The sequence below is a fragment of the Choloepus didactylus genome, chromosome X, assembly GCF_015220235.1.
Source record: "Choloepus didactylus isolate mChoDid1 chromosome X, mChoDid1.pri, whole genome shotgun sequence".
Lineage (NCBI taxonomy): Eukaryota > Metazoa > Chordata > Mammalia > Pilosa > Megalonychidae > Choloepus > Choloepus didactylus.
The window spans coordinates 33,632,299-33,648,639 of record NC_051334.1 but is presented as its reverse complement, the minus strand read 5'-3'; the positions used below and the strand labels follow the sequence as shown (position 1 = coordinate 33,648,639).

General features: G+C 38.2%; 1 pseudogene; it reads right to left on the bottom strand.

The window, feature by feature from the left end:
- Positions 1-2,432: 2,432 nt before the first annotated feature.
- On the bottom strand, positions 2,433-3,791 carry LOC119523766 (annotated as a pseudogene).
- Positions 3,792-16,341: the final 12,550 nt, after the last annotated feature.

Below are 16,341 nucleotides of genomic sequence, written 5' to 3'. Positions count from 1 at the left end.
TTAACTTTCGATTTCTGCCTTATGTATGACCAGTGTTTTCTTTACAGCCTCTATCTCTTTTGTGAAATATTCTCTAAACTTTTTGAATTCATTTAGCATTAGTTGTTTAAATACCTGTATCTCAGTTGAAGTGTATGTTTGTTCCTTTGACTGGGCCATAGGTTAGTTTTTCTTAGTGTAGGTTGTTGTTTTCTGTTGTCTAGGCATCTGACCTCCTAGGCCACCCCAATCAGGTTTTCCCAGATGAGAACAGGCTCAGGTCACAGAAGGAGGAAATATTCAGTATCTGGTTTCCCTGATGGTTTTTCTTAGAGAACTGATACACCTGTGCTTTTTTGCCCAGCAGGTGCACCTGTCAGCCTGTCACCAGCTGGTGTAAGAGGGTGTGGCCTGTGGCTCTCCTCCCCCAGGCTTTTGGGTCTGGTTCCAGAAAGGTGGGCAGTAGAGCTGGGCCCCTCCCTTTCCTCTTGGGAAGCTATGCCCCCTCCAGAGAGGTCATCTGTATATCAATAAGTTCTTTGTTTCTCTGACTCTGCTGATCAAAGTGTTTTGATTTTAAAATGGCTGAGGCTGTCTTTACTGCAAAGCGCTGCAGGCTGAAAATGGCTGAGGTTTTCTCCACAGAGAGAGAAAAGGACAGAAAAGCTCTCAGGTTCACCCATCAGCCAGAGATAGCACCTGATCCTCTGGGCTCCCCATCCTGAGACAGATATGTCCCCCGCCTCTCCCAAGTTCAGTTGTCACCAAAAGCCTGTCTGCTTGTTGAGGATTCGCTGTCTGTATTGAGCAGTTAACATTAAAACCCCAGTTGGAGCCGGGCTGAGAGAGTGCTGCTCTCTAGCACCGTGAGGCTTCTGTGAGGGAGGGGCTCTCGGCTCTCAGCTCTCAGCGCGGGTCTGCAGTTTTACTTACAGATTTTATGCTGCTATCTCGGACATTCCTCCCAATTCAGGTTGGTGGATGATGAGTGGATAGTCACGTATGTCTCCTCACAGTTATTCCAGGTTATATACTAGTTTTTTGGTCATTTATGAATTGTTCCAGGGAAGACTAACAGTCTTCCACTCCTCTCTATGCCGCCATCTTAACTCCTCCTTTTTTTCATTTCATTTTGGAATGCTAAATTAAATATTATTTTCTCCTTTGTTTCAAAATATTTTTCTTGTGGTTTTTCATCATGCATCAGGAAGATACACCGGTAATTTTTAAGCTGTTTTTTTAATGCTCTTTGAAGAGTCAAACTGAATTCCTTTTGTAGCTAATGTTAGAATGAGATGGATATTGCGGGAGGTTTTGGTGAGACCAGCCAGGGCATTTTACTAAACTCCTAGGTCAAAATCTAGCTCTCTTCTTCATAGCTAAATTTTGGGACTTAACCTACAGGTTCTCTGTTCTGTCACTTTTCTTATTGACAAAGGATAACTTGTTTCAGGTAAGCTGCTATCTCCCACCATAAGTTTCCCAGATATTTTCACAGTTTTTGCTGTAATTCACTCATTTTTACAAGCGTATTCTTTGCTGGCATCTCTGGAAAACATTTTAATTCCTATACTTTCCAATTCTTCATTTTCCACTTTACCTAGCAATCATAAGTTATTTGAACTGGGTCCTTCAGTTAGCAGATCCCTTTCAAGGGTGGGGCTTTTGCCTTTAGGAATGGAATATACACCGGAGATTTGGGATGTCTAAGTCTTAGCTACCTTCAAAACAGAATTCTGTTTATTTTACAAACTCTCCGTAATTTCTTTCTTTGGCTTGCTGGTGGGCTCTGTCTTTGGCTGCTTTTACTATTAAATTTTAATTAGGTGTTCTTCCAGCTGACTGTTGGTGATTCCTGGGATCTGCAGCCACTTTGACACATCAGAACTCCTCTTTCTATTCTTCCACACCTGCCACAGCTTATTGGGTGCCACCCCAATTCTGCTATTTTCTGGAGTTTGGGGACATGCTTACAAAGAAGTTGGAGATTTCAGGTTTTCTCTGTCTCTTAGTTTCTTTTTTTCTCATTTCTCTTTATTTTAATAACTTTATTACCTTTCTGCAATGCTTGAAGGCAAAACAGAGAACGGGAAAACCTACTTCCCAAGTACAAGGATCTGAGCTGAATGCCTGGGACTAAAGACTGGGGGTTTAGTCCTATTTTTACCAACACTAATGCGAGGTACTATGGTTCTTGTTTTAGTTACAAGAAGTGTTAGGAATGAATGCCTACTCACATTTAATCATAGCTTATCTAGCACACAATTCTGCAGCACAATACCAACAACAGGAGTGTTTTAAAGCAGGGTGGAGAAGAAAGTAGACAACACAACTTAAGAGGCTTTTTAACAATGAGAGTTCAGCTCAAAAACAAAACTATCCAGAATGGCCATACTGTCCTTTAACCCACCAGATTACAAACTTCTGATATCTGATCCCAAGTCCTTAGAGCCTCAGGCTTTAGTGATGTATCCTTCTCAGATGAGGAAATCATAAATTTTCCGGGTTTTGTTCACGTGTATCTTGATCAGTGCTCTTGCCTGTGCCAGTCTCAAGCCTCCTTACTTGTTACATTCGTTCAAGCCTCCTTGCTTGTTACATTTGTTCAGCAGAGAGGATTTGTATTCTAAATAGGCTCCAGGGACTCACCTCACCATCTGACAAAAGCTCTTTTTCTTTTTCATTCAGCTTCTCTGTGCCAGGGAGGCCAGTGAGGTTAAAGTATGGTGCACTCTGTCTATCTGAATTTGAAGCCACTGGAATAGAAGGACTGAGGTCAGAGTCAATGTCGGCTTGTCAGCGGAGCCACTGCTGGCAAGCACTACTGTCCTGGATATACTGGAGAACTTCAGAGAGCATGGTGCATTTAAGGCGCTCCTCCTCTTGTGTCTTCTTGAGGTGATCATAGGTTCTGGCACTATAAAAATTGGTAATGCCTGCTGTCCTATATTCCTGGAGCCTCTTGATTTCCCTTCGGAGTTTAAATTCCAGTGCATGGCTTTAAATGAACTTGTCACGCTCCACTGGCCCCACGATCCTTGCAAATCCCCTCATTGCTTCATAAAGTCTTGGACCTCCTCGGGATACTGCCGTTCCATTAATTGAAACTTTCTAAGGTTGATTAATCCATGGTCTCTTATCATTTTTTTTCTCTTTTGTCTCTCTTTTAACCTGGAATGATAGATATCTACCACAGCCATCTTCAGAGCATGTAAAATGTCTGAGTCACCTTCAACAAAATCGATGTCTCTCAAGTCCCATTCTGCATAATTGTCAAACTCTTCAATGAAGTCTGCTCGAGCTGGCATGTATCCTGCCATGTCCCAAGAAAGCAGGGAGTCAAAGTTAGGCCAGGGAGAGTCATCTTTAGAGTGAAATGGAATAGCTGTGTCAGCAGTTTTTGCTTCCTCTGCTTGCTTCAGGTTCAGCAAGGTAGATGCAAACAGAGGGTTGTTGATGAAAAGTTTCATATAGTGCTTCTCACACTCCTCCTTGGTCTTGGAACACATTTGATTTGCTGTATCCTGACAATTTCCAAAGCCACAGTCCATCACAGCTTCTAAAAGGGCCATTTCTTCTTGAGCAGTCCAGCTTAGATCAAGAACAGGAAAATGTGAGGTCATTATTTCATAAGTATGATCACTTTGATGTTTCTTGTACTCAAATCCTTGAGTGAAACACTATAAGCAGAGAACGAAAGGAGGTGGTCCACATTCAGCACACTTGATATAAGGCTCCATGAGGTAGGAGGAACAGCCTTGGCAAGGCGGCTTACCAGAGGGGTCATTGCTAAAGGAACCCAAACGGTCCATTCCCCAATTGGCAAAGACTGCAGCTTTGATATTCCTTACTGCAGAGCTCCTTCAAGATCTCAAACTGACCAACACATATAGCAAGGCTTGATGGTCACCTCATTGCATTCCCCTTTTCCACGCCCTGGAGTCACAGCCCCTGCCTCTTTTTTATTATTTTATTATTTTTTATGTCCCTACATTTTCACATAGAGAAATCTTCTTAATGAAACTGAAAATCTAGAAGGTATAAATTAAAAAGTGAAATATATTCAACTATTTAAAGATTTATAAATTGTATAGAAAAGATACAATAAATAAAATCAGTGCATAAAGAACAGATTTGAGAAAAGATCACAATGCAGAGGACAATCAAAAGGTTAATTTCTATAATAGACAAAGAATATCTAAAAATTGATAAGAAAGGGATAAACAACCCAATAAAAATGAACAAAACCCATGGATAGACAATTTGTAAAACAAATCCAAATGGCAAAAATATATGTGAAAATATGCTCAACTTCACCATAATACACATGAAAAAAAGGAAAATTAAAAAAATAGTATTGTGTGACATCCAGCACACTGGCAAAAGGTGACAACCTATATTGTTAGTGTGGATGCAAGGAAAAGGGCACTCATGTGTTGCTACCAAAAAATGAATATTGTTACCACTTTTTTTTTAATAATTCAATTTTATTGAGATCTATTCACATACCATGCAGTCATAAAAAGCATACAATCAATTGTTCACAGTACTAGTATATACTTGTGTGTTCATCACCAAAATTAATTTTTGAGCATTTTCATTACCACACACACAAAAGTAATAAGAATAAAAATTAAAGTGAAAAAGAACAATTAAAGTGAAAAAGAACACTGGGTGCTTTTTTTTTTTTGCCCCCGTTTTTCTACTCCTCCATGGACAAAGGGGAGTGTGATCCACATGGCTTTCCCAATCACATTGCCACCCCTCTTAAGCTACATTGTTATACAATCATCTTCAAGATTCAAGGGTTCTGGGTGGTAGTTCGATAGTTTCAGGTATTTACTGCTAGCTATTCCAAGTCATCAGAACCTAAAAATGGTTATCTACACTGTGCATAAGAGTGCCCTCCACAGTGAACTCTTGGCTCCTTTTGGAATCTCCCAGCCACGGTGCTGGGTCTAGATTCCTCTCCAGGAGTCATATCCCACATTGCCAGGGGGATTTACACCCCTGGGTGTCAGATCCCAGATAGGGGGGAGGGCAGTGATTTCACCTGCCAAGTTGGGTTAGCTAGAGAGAGAGGGCCACATCTGAGCAACAAAGAGGCATTCAGGAGGAGACACTTAGGCACAGTTATAAGCAGGCCTAGCCTCTCCTTTGCAGCAACACTCTTACCAAGGGCAAATCCCGTGGTAGAGGGCTCAGCCCATCAAACCACCAGTCCCCTATGTATGTGAGCACATCAGCAGCCATTGAGGTGGGGAAGCCCAACACCCCTGCATTCTCCCCCAACAATGTTCACATTAGTGGTAGCATATAATATTTCTCTTTTTGTACCTGGCTTATTTCACTCAGCATTATGTCTTCAAGGTTCATCCAAGTTGTCATATGTTTCATGACATCGTTCCTTCTTACTGCTGTGTAGTATTCCATCTTGTGTATATACCACATTTTATTTATCCACTCATCTGTTGAAGGACATTTGGGTTGTTTCCATCTCTTGGAAATTGTGAATAGTGGTGCTATGAACATTGGTGTGCAGAGATCTGTTCACACCACTGCTTTCAGATCTTCCGGGTATATACCGAGAAGTGCAATTGCTGGATCGAAGGGTAACTCTACATCTAGTTTTCTTAAGGAAATGCCAGACTGTCTTCCAGAGTGGCTGAACCATTATACAGTCCCACCAACAATGAATAAGAGTTCCAATTTCTCCACATACTCTCCAGCATTTGTAGTTTCCTGTTTGTTTAATGGCAGCCATTCTAATTGGTGTGAGATAGTATCTCGTAGTCTTAATTTGAATCTCTCTACTAGCTAGTGAAGCTGAACATTTATTCATGTGTTTCTTGGCCATTTGTATTTCCCCTTCAGAGAACTGTCTCTTCATATCTTTTGCCCATTTTATAATTGGGCTGTCTGTACTATTGTCATTGAGTTGTAGGATTTCTTTACATATGCAAGTTATCAATCTTTTGTCAGGTACATGTTTTCCAAAAATTTTTACCCATTGAGTTGGCTGCCTCTTCACCTTTTTGACAAATTCCTTTGAGGTGCAGAAACTTCTAAGTCTGATGACTTCCCATTTATCTATTTTTTCCTTGTTGCTTGTGCTTTGGGTATAAGGTCTAGGAAGTGACCTCCTATTACAAGGTCTTAAAGATGTCTCCCTACATTACCTTCTAGGAGTTTTATGGTACTGTCTTTTATATTGACGTCTTTGATCCACTTTGAGTTAATTTTTGTGTAGGGTGTGACGTAGGGGTCCTCTTTCATTCTTTTGGATATGGATATCCAACTCTCCCAGCCCCATTTGTTGAAAAGACTGTTATGTCCCAGTTCAGTGACTTTGGGGGCCTTATCAAAGATCAGTTGACCATAGATTTGGGGGTCTATCTCTGAATTCTTAATTTGATTCCATTGATCAATATATCTATCTTTGTGCCAGTATCATGCGGTTTTGACAACTGTGGCTTTATAATAAGCTTCAAAGTCAGGGAGTGTAAATCCTCCCACTTCGTTTTTCTTTTTTAGAGTGTTTTCAGCAATTCGAGGCATCTTCCCTTTCCAAATAAATTTGATAACTAGCTTTTCCAAGTCTGCAAAGTAGGTTGCTGCAATTTTGATTGGAATTGCATTGAATCTGTAGATGAGTTTGGGTAGAATTGACATCTTAATGACATTTAGCCTTCCTATCCATGAACATGGAATATTTTTCCATCTTTTAAGGTCCGCTTCTATTTCTTTTAGTATAGTTACGTAGTTTTATTTGTATAGGTCTTTTACATCTTTGGTTAAGTTTATTCCTAGGTACTTGATTTTTTTAGTTCCTATTGAAAATGGTATCTTTTTCTTGAGTGCCCCTTCACTTCATTCATTTCTAGCATATAGACACATTACAGACTTATGTGCATTAATCTTGTATCCTGCTACTTTGCTAAATTTGTTTATTAGCTCTAGTAGCTGTATCGTCGATTTCTCAGGGTTTTCCAGATATGAGATCATATCTTCTGCAAACAATGATAGTTTTACTTCTTCCTTTCCAATTTGGATGCCTTTTATTTCTTTGTCTTGCTGGATTGCCCTGGCTAGCACTTCCAGCACAATGTTGAATAACAGTGGTGATAGCGGGCATCCTTGTCTTGTTCCTGATCTTAGAGGGAAGGCTTTCAGTCTCTCACCATTGAGTACTATGCTGGCTATGGGTTTTTCGTATATGCTTTTTATCATATTGAGGAAGTTTCCTTCAATTCTTACCTTTTGAAGTGTTTTTATCAAAAAGGGATGTTGGATTTTGTCAAATGCTTTTTCAGCATCTATTGAGATGATCATTTGATTTTCTCTTTCGATTTGTTAATGTGTTATAATACATTGATTGATTTTCTTATGTTGAACCATCCTTGCATACCTGGAATGAACCCCACTTGGTCATGGTGTATGATTTCTTAAATGTGTCTTTGGATTTGATTTGCAGGTATTTTGTTGAGAATTTTTGCATCTATATTCATTAGGGAGATTGTCCTGTATTTTTCCTTTTTTGTGGCATTTTTGCCTGGTTTTGGTATTAGATTGATGTTAGCTTCATAAAATGAGTAAGGTAGTATTCCATTTCCTTCAATGTTTTGAAAGAGTTTAAGTAAGGTTGGTGTCAGTTCTTTTTGGAAAGTTTGGTGGAATTCCCCTGTGAAGCCATCTGGCCCTGGGCATTTATTTGTGGGAAGTTTTTTGATGACTGATTGGATCTCTTTGCTTGTGATGGGTTGGTTGAGGTCTTCTATTTCTTCTCTGCGTTAGTCTAGATTCTTCATATGTTTCTAGGAAATTGTCCATTTCCTCTGCATTATCCAGTTTGTTAGCATACAGTTGTTCGTAGCATCCTCTTATAATTTTTTAATTTCTTTGGAATCCATAGTAATGTTACTTTTCTCATTCATTATTTTGTTTATATGGGTCTTCTGTCTTTTTGATTTTGTCAGTCTAGCCAGGGGCTTGTCAATCTTGTTGATCTTTTCAAAGAACCAACTGCTGGTGTCATTTATTCTCTCTATTGTTTTTTTGTTCTCTATGTCATTTATTTCTGCATTAATCTTTGTTATTTCTTTTCTTCTACTTGGTTTAGGATTATTTTTCTGGTCATTTTTTAGCTTCTTCAGTTGCTCCATTAGTTCTTTGATTTTAGTTCTTTCTTCCTTTTTGATGTATGTGTTTAGTGCTGTAAACTCCCCCCCCCCCAGTACCGCTTTTGCTGTATCCCATAGGTTTTGATATGTTGTGTTCTCATTTTCATTCATTTCTATATATTTAGCAATTTCTCTTGCTATTTCTTCTTTAACCCACTGATTGTTTAGAAGCATGTTGTTTAACCTCCAGGTATTTGTGAATTTTCTAAGTCTGTGATGGTTATTGACTTCTAATTGTATTTCATTGTGATCAGAGAATGTGCTTTGAATAATTTCAATTTTTTTAAATTGATTGAGGCTTGTTTCATGTCCCAGCCTATGGTGTCTTCTGGAGAAAGTTCCATGAGCACTAGAGAAGAATGTGTACCCTGGTGATTTGGGATGTAATGTTCTATATATGTCTGTTAAATCAATTTCGTTTATCAGATTGTTTAGGTTTTCAATTTCCCTATTGGTCTTCTGTCTTGTTGATCTATCTATAAGACAGAGTGATGTGTTGAAATCTCCCACAATTATTGTGGAAACATCAATTGCTTCCTTTAGTTTTGCCAGTGTTTCTCTCATGTATTTTGTGGCACCTTGATTGGGTGCATAAACATTTATGATTGTTATTTCTTCTTGCTCATTTTCCCCTTTATTAGTATGTAGTGGACTTCATTGTCTCTCATAACACATAACATCCTTGCATTTAAAGTCTATTTTATCTGAGATTAATATTGCTACTCCTGCTTTCTTTTGGCTGTAGCTTGCATGAAATATTTTTTCCATCCTTTCACTTTCAATTTCTTTGTGTCCCTGTGCCTAAGATGAGTCTCTTGTATGCAACATATGGATGGTTCATATTGTTTGATCCATTCTGCAAATCTATATCTTTTAATTGGGGAATTTAATTCATTTACATTCAACGTTATTACTGTGAAGGCATTTCTTGAATCAGCCATCCTATCCTTTGGTTTATGTTTGTCAGATATATTTTTACCTTCTCTCTCTTATTGTCCTTTAATGAACCAATACTGAATCTCTTTTGTACTGAACCTTTCTCCATATCTCTCTCTCCTTTCTTTGTTTCTCTGTTGGTAGGGCTCCCTTTAGTATCTCAAGTAGGGCAGGTCTTTTATTAGCAAAATCGCTCAGCATTTGTTTGTTTGTGAAAAATTTAAGCTCTCCTTCAAATTTGAAGGAGAGCTTTGCTGGATAAAGTATTCTTGGTTGGCAATTTTTCTCTTTCAGAATTTTAAATATGTCATGCCACTGCCTTCTTGCTTTCATGGTGGCCACTGAGTAGTCACTACTTAGTCCTGTGCTGTTTCCTTTGTATGTGGTGAATTGCTTTTCTCTTCCTGCTTTCAGAACTTGCTCCTTCTCTTCAGTATTTGACAGCCTGATCAGAATATGTCTCAGAGTGGGTTTATTTGGATTTATTCTATTTGGAGTTCGCTGGGCATTTATGCTTTGTGTATTTATGTTGTGTAGAAGGTTGGAAGAGTTTTCCCCAACAATTTCTTTGAATACTCTTTCTAGACCTTTACCCTTGTCTTCCCCTTCTGGGACACCAATGAGTCTTATATTTGGACGTTTTATTTTATCTACCATATCCCTGAGGTCCATTTCAATTTTTTCGAATTTTTCCCCATTTTTTCTTTTGTTCTTTCATTTTTCATTTTATCGTCCTCGAGGTCGCTGATTCATTGTTCAGCTTCCTCTAGTCTTGTACTATGAGTATCCAGAATCTTTATAATTTGGTCAACAGTTTATTTTATTTCCATAAGATCATCTATTTTTTTATTTACTCTTGCAATTTCTTCTTTATGCTCTTCTAGGGTCTTCTTCATGTCCTTTACATCCTGTGCCATGCTCTCATTTTTTGTCTTTAGTTCTTTGCTTAATTACTCCAAGTATTGTGTCTCCTCTGATCTTTTGATTTGGGTGTTTGGGTTTGGTTTATCCATATCGTCCGGTTTTTCCATATGCTTTAAAATTTTCTGTTGTTTTTGGCCTCTTGGCATTTGCTTAACTTGATAGGGTTCTTCTAGGATATGTAGACTGATTCAAACACTTATCTCTAATTTGTCAGATCTACAGCTTGGTGGAGTACACTTTCTCTAACTATCCAGCAGGTGGCATCCACGGGCCACCTATTCCCCTCAAGCCAGTTCTCTCCAACTTTGTCTTTGTGGTGTTTTGGTGTCTGATTCCTGTGGGGATCCAATTGGTGCACCAAGTTTGCATGTGTAGTTGGTGCTATCCGCCCTGAATGTGAGGCGTGCGTCTGAGCGGTTAGGGAGGGAGAGTGGCTTTAATAATCAAACCTCCCAGGTGTTCCTGGAGATTTAAGGCTGTTGCACGAGTCTAAACCTTCAGTTCAGTCTCACCGCAGACTGTCTCTGCCACTGGCCCATAAGTCCTTGGTGTGGGCATATGGTTGCTGGGACTTCCGTGTGGGTCCCTCTCCCAAGCCGTGCCCTCCTAGGGCCTCTGCTCAGCCCCTGTCTCTTAATTTCAATGAAGATGTTTTTTGAGGATCTTTTTTTTTTAATGTGATTTTGTTCCTCTTCTCGCAAAAGGAGAAGTGAAAAGATTCAAGACTAAGTTGCTGCCTCACTTTAATTTTTTTTAATGGGCTTCATTGGGCTAAAATCAAGATAGGACAGGGCTGCTTTCCTTTCTGGAGGCTACAGGGGAGAATCAGTTTCCTTACCTTTTCCAGCTTCTGGAGGCTGCCCACATTCCTTGGCTGCTGGCCCTCTTCCATTTTCAAAGAGAGTAGGACATAAACATCTTTAGAAACCTAGTATTCTAGCAATCATACTCACCACCTTGAACTCTCTCCCTTTGGTATTCTTTGCTTGTGTATGTGCATAAACCATTAAAGTACTCTTTGTTTAAGCCACAGTGATCAGGTCTCTATTATAACAGATTTATAGAATTCATAACTGACAAATGTCCTCTTCTTTACAGAGATATGATTCACATATCATAAAGTTAACCATTTTAAAGAGTACAATTCAGTGGTTATTAAAATATTCATATTCACAAAGTGGTGCCAACATCACCACTAACTAATTCCAGAACATTTTCATCACCCCATAAAGAAACTCTATAGCCATTAGCAGTCACTCCCCATTTCCCCCTTTCCTGTGTTCCTGGCCATCACTAATCAACATTCTGTCTCTACAGATTTGCCTATTCTGGATAATGCATATAAATGGAATCATATAATAAGAGGTCTTTTGTGGCTGGCTTCTTTAACTTAGCATAATGTTTTCAATATTCATCCATTTTGTAGCATGTATCAGTATTTCATTCCTTTTTATGGCTGAATAATGTTCTGTTCTCTGTATATAACAAGTTTAAGTTATCCATTCATCAGTTGATGACCACGTGGGTTGTTTCCACTTTCTGGCTATCATGAATAATGCCACTGTTGGGGATTGAATCAAGTACCCCACAAAAGACACATCTAAATCTTATCCAAATTCCTGTGGGTATGAACCCATTCGAAAGTAGTATCTTTGGATATGTTAAGGTGATTCAGGGTGTGGATTCATTTTGAATAGGATTGTTCAAGTTCCTATTTAGGTGTGGTCAAACCTAATCAGGATGAGCTTTAATCTGTATGATAGGAGGCCTTATAAAGAAAGGAAATTTAGAATAATTCAGGAGAAACCAGAACCCCAAAGTGGAAGAAGTCAGAAGTAAGAAGCCAGAGGGGAGAGATAGCCATGTGCAAAAAGACTGGCATCACCAAAACCTTACTGACCCTGGAGAAAGCATGGCCATGTCGACATCTTGATTTGAGACTTCTAGCCCCCACAACCATGAGCCAATAAAAGCTTGTTGCTTAGGCCAACCCATTGTGTGATGTTTGCCATAGCAGCTCTGGCAAACTAAAACAGCAGCTATGGACATCCATTTACAAGTTTTTGCATGGACATATGTTTTGATTTCTCTTGGGTGTATACCTAGGAGTGGAATTGCTGGATTATATGCTAATTTTATGCTTAAACTGCCAGATTGTTTTCCACAGCAGCTGTACCATCCTACATTTCCACCAGTAGCATATTAGAGTTTCAGTTTCTTCACATTCTCACTCAGCAGCACTTATTATCATATTTCTTTCTAATTATACACATTCTTGTGCATGTGTAGTGGTATCTCATTATAGTTTTGGTTTGCATTTCCCTGATGACCAATGATGCTGAGTATCTTTTCATGCACTCACTGGCCATTAGTATCTCTTCTTTGGATAAATATCTATTCAAATACTTTGACCATGTTTTTATTAGGTAATCTGTCTTTTTATTATTGATTTGTGTTATTTATGTATTCTGGAGCTAGAATCTTATCAAATATATGATGTTCACATATTTTCTTTCATTCTGTGGGTTGCCATTTCACTTCGTTGATGGTGTCCTTTGAAGCACCTGAAAAATATGTGTAATCTACTGGTTTTGGATGGAGTGTTTTATAGATGTCTGTTAGGTCTAGTTAGTTAATTGCATTGTTTAAGTCTTCTGTTACATTTTTGACCATCTGTTTTGTTGTTCTATCCATTATGGAAAAGTGTTATATTGAACTTTTCAGTGATTACTGTTGAAATGCCTAGTTCTCCCTTAAATTCAGTTAGTTTTTTTTTTACTCTTTATTATAGTAACATAAATAAAACTCAAAATTTCCCATTTAACTACTTTCAAGTACAACTATTGCAATTCAATCATATTAATTACATTTGCAATATTGTGCTACCATCGCCAATACCCATTACTCCCAATTTGTCATCACCTCAAACAGAAATTCTGTGCCTATTAAGAAATAACTCCCTCTCCTTTCTCATTAGTTAGTTTTTGATTCACCTAATTGGTGGCTCTGTTTTCAGGCATATATTGCCATATTCTTTATGGTACTAGAATTCCCCAAATGCTGAAAAAGATGAGCATCCTAGTAATGCCACCCATATGGAATTCTTATAATTCTATAATTATATGAGGGTATTTTCCATCTTGTTTGTTCATAGCTATATATATCTATATCAGTAATTATCTATAGATTCATACATCTATGATATGTATCTATCTCACTCTGTATATTTATACATACAAACATACACACATAGAAACCTAGTTTAGCAGGGTTGCTATGACAAATACCACACAATCTGTTGGCTTAAATAATGGCAATTTATTGGTTTTTGAAGCTAGAAGTCCAAAATTAAGTCTCAGTAAGCCATGCTTTCTTGTGGAGTCTGTAGCATTCTGGTGCTGACCTGCTACAATCCTTGTCTTGTACCTCTGCCTCCATCACATAGCTTCTACTTCTACTTCTCCATTGTCTGTTTCTATGTCTAGATTTCCTTTCCTTATAAGGATGCTAGCCATGTGGATAAAGGCTCACCGTAATGCAATTTCTCCTCATCTAAATAAGATCTTCAAAGGTCCTACTTACAAATGGGTTCATGCCCACAGTAATATGGATTAAGACTTGAATGTATCCTTTGTGTGTGTGTGTGTGTGTGTGTGTGTGTATAAAACTCGTTTTGAAGTGAGATTTTACATAGAACTCAACTATATGCAATATATGTATATATATATGAGTGATATTTTGTCAGAACATTTTATGTCTAACTCTATAATCATTACTTGTTTTAAACCTGATCCATAGAATAAGGAGCCTGTACTTATAAAGACAGAAATTTGAAATTGACTGTTATAGATATTAATACTAATTTTTATTAGCATCAACTTTTACTTTAATTCACATAAATAAATATTTTAATGGCTCATTTTACAGCTATACTGAATTCTTTGATTTACTATATCTGGAATCTTTAAAAAGAGAAGAGGGGGAATTTAAAAATTTGTCTTTAATTGTTATCTACAGATAAAAATTATACTTTTGCCATTTTTTGTCAGGAAGCATGCACTAGGAACTTAAAATAAGTATGCAAATTATATATATAAGGAGATTATCAAGACTTGTATGTCTTGGTAGAAGACACCTATCTTATTCCCAGGTGAAAATGGATACTGAGAAGATTCTCCTGAGAACTGCCTTACATTTAATCAAATGCAATGAATATGTGCTGAGGTAACGTAATATCTTTTACAATTTTATATGAGCAGACATGAAGAAACCTGATTTTTAAAATAAATATCCATGCAAACCTATAACCATCCTAATCAATGGCATATTTATAATCAGTCTAAATATATGCACAGATGTGATAGTAGATGCTATATTCTGATGACTAAGCAAAAACAGAATTAACTTGACAGTAAACTGGTGGTGCTGAAACACTCTTCCACACCTGAACACCACGGATCTGGAGAGATGATGAGGCCCCAGCTCAAGAGATTATATATGTTTGAATCCATCTGCCTTAGGGAGACAGTGGGCTCTGTAGAGTTTAATAGGCTTTCCCAAGAAATTAGATAATCTGAGGGTTATATCTAGAAAGCTTCCCTCCGTTTTTCTTTTCCCTCTGGAACTGTATGATGTTTTAAACCCCAAGAGGTTTATTTGTGTGAATGTTTGGTTTCTCAGAATTGATATAGAAAGTGGGGAATTTGAGGGACTTTTTATAGTAAACATATAGCAGGAAAGTGAAGCCAAGGAACTAATGGAAGGAGAATCTCCATCAATTTCTTCTTTATGAAATCTGGCAGCCATGCTGAGGAAGCAGAAATTGGATGTCTATGTAGTTGTGGAACGTCTTGACCTCAGGCTTACAAGTATATTCATTTCAATGGAGAGCTTGCATGTGGGAAATCAGGCCTATTGCACATCATTACATTTAGTGATCAATTTTCCCACCTCCATTTGAGAACTCATCCAAGTTGGAAGGCTTTTTATCTGGGAATTCACGGGGCAAGTAGATGAAGGAGATAACTAGGGAGCCTGTGGACAAAAGCAGCGGCAGAACTCTGACTCTTTCATGCAGAGGGCATGTTCCTAGATCTCTGACTGGAGAGGTCGTGGGCAATGTTGTATCATCTCTCCATGTGCACCTTCACAGAAACTTTCCTGGGATATGTAGGGTTTTTTTCATCACCTGCACCTATGTTTTATGAAGGAGGCACTACTGTAGAGTAGTTAAGGGTGTAGCTTTTGGTGTCCAGGGACCTAGATTCAAATTTCAACCCCATCACTTTATCCTTTTATATATGGGCAAGTTAATTAACTGCTCCATCTCTGATTTGGGGAAGAAAAAAAAAGCAAACTTACATATATCATAGCTGTATTTGTGCTGATTTGATAATTCAAAAAATGCTTGAAACATTGCATATCTCAATGACCGTGAGCTATTATTTTTAAGTAGCTGAGCAGTGTCCTATGTATGGGTGTGCGGTAACACTGCTGTGGGGCACATGGAAGTTTGCCCATGATTCTGCTTCTCTTGAGATAAAGCTACTCCATCGCTTCCTACACCCCTCCAGCTTGGGTATTAATGTTCCACACCTGTCCACAATGCCACACACTTTTTCTCCTAGGTCACCACATTACTCAGGTCCAAGGAATACCGAGTAGTTGATGACCCTGTATGATGCTCGGGAGGTGGGCAGGAGACAGTAACTATGAGATAAAGACCCAATTGCTTGACTCTGTTTCTTCCCCTTCTATAATAATTAGTGGAGGCAACTCAGGCAGCTGTAAAAAATGTCCTATATAATGAGGCTTAATACAGTAAAAGTTTATTTCTTAGACATAGTTGGATGTATGCAAGACAATGATCCTTCAGATAGTGAGTCAGGGATATCACCAAGAGAGAATGATTCTACAGTAATCTTACAATATGCTTCCTTCTTTTATGCATAATTTTCAACATCCAGGAAATTCCACATCTATAGAAGATATTTGGACCAGGGTTCTTGTGGGAGCATATAAAAATATGTTTTTCATTAATCTCTGTGGAGAGGTTTTGGGAATATTAAATCTACCCTCTCCCTTTTCTGTCCTTCAAGTTAAATACTGACTCTACACAAATTGCAAATCTCCTTCCTTCTTTCCATTCCACTACTTATTAATGCTAGCATTGACCTATGGGAAATATTTGAGAACTATAAGAAGGAAGAACTGGTAAATCAGGATTTAGTTTCACAATTGAAGTTAAGTTATGGACAAAAATCGGACTCTGGACTGAAAATAAATTAATATATTTCCTTCCCAAACCACTTACACGTAAGTC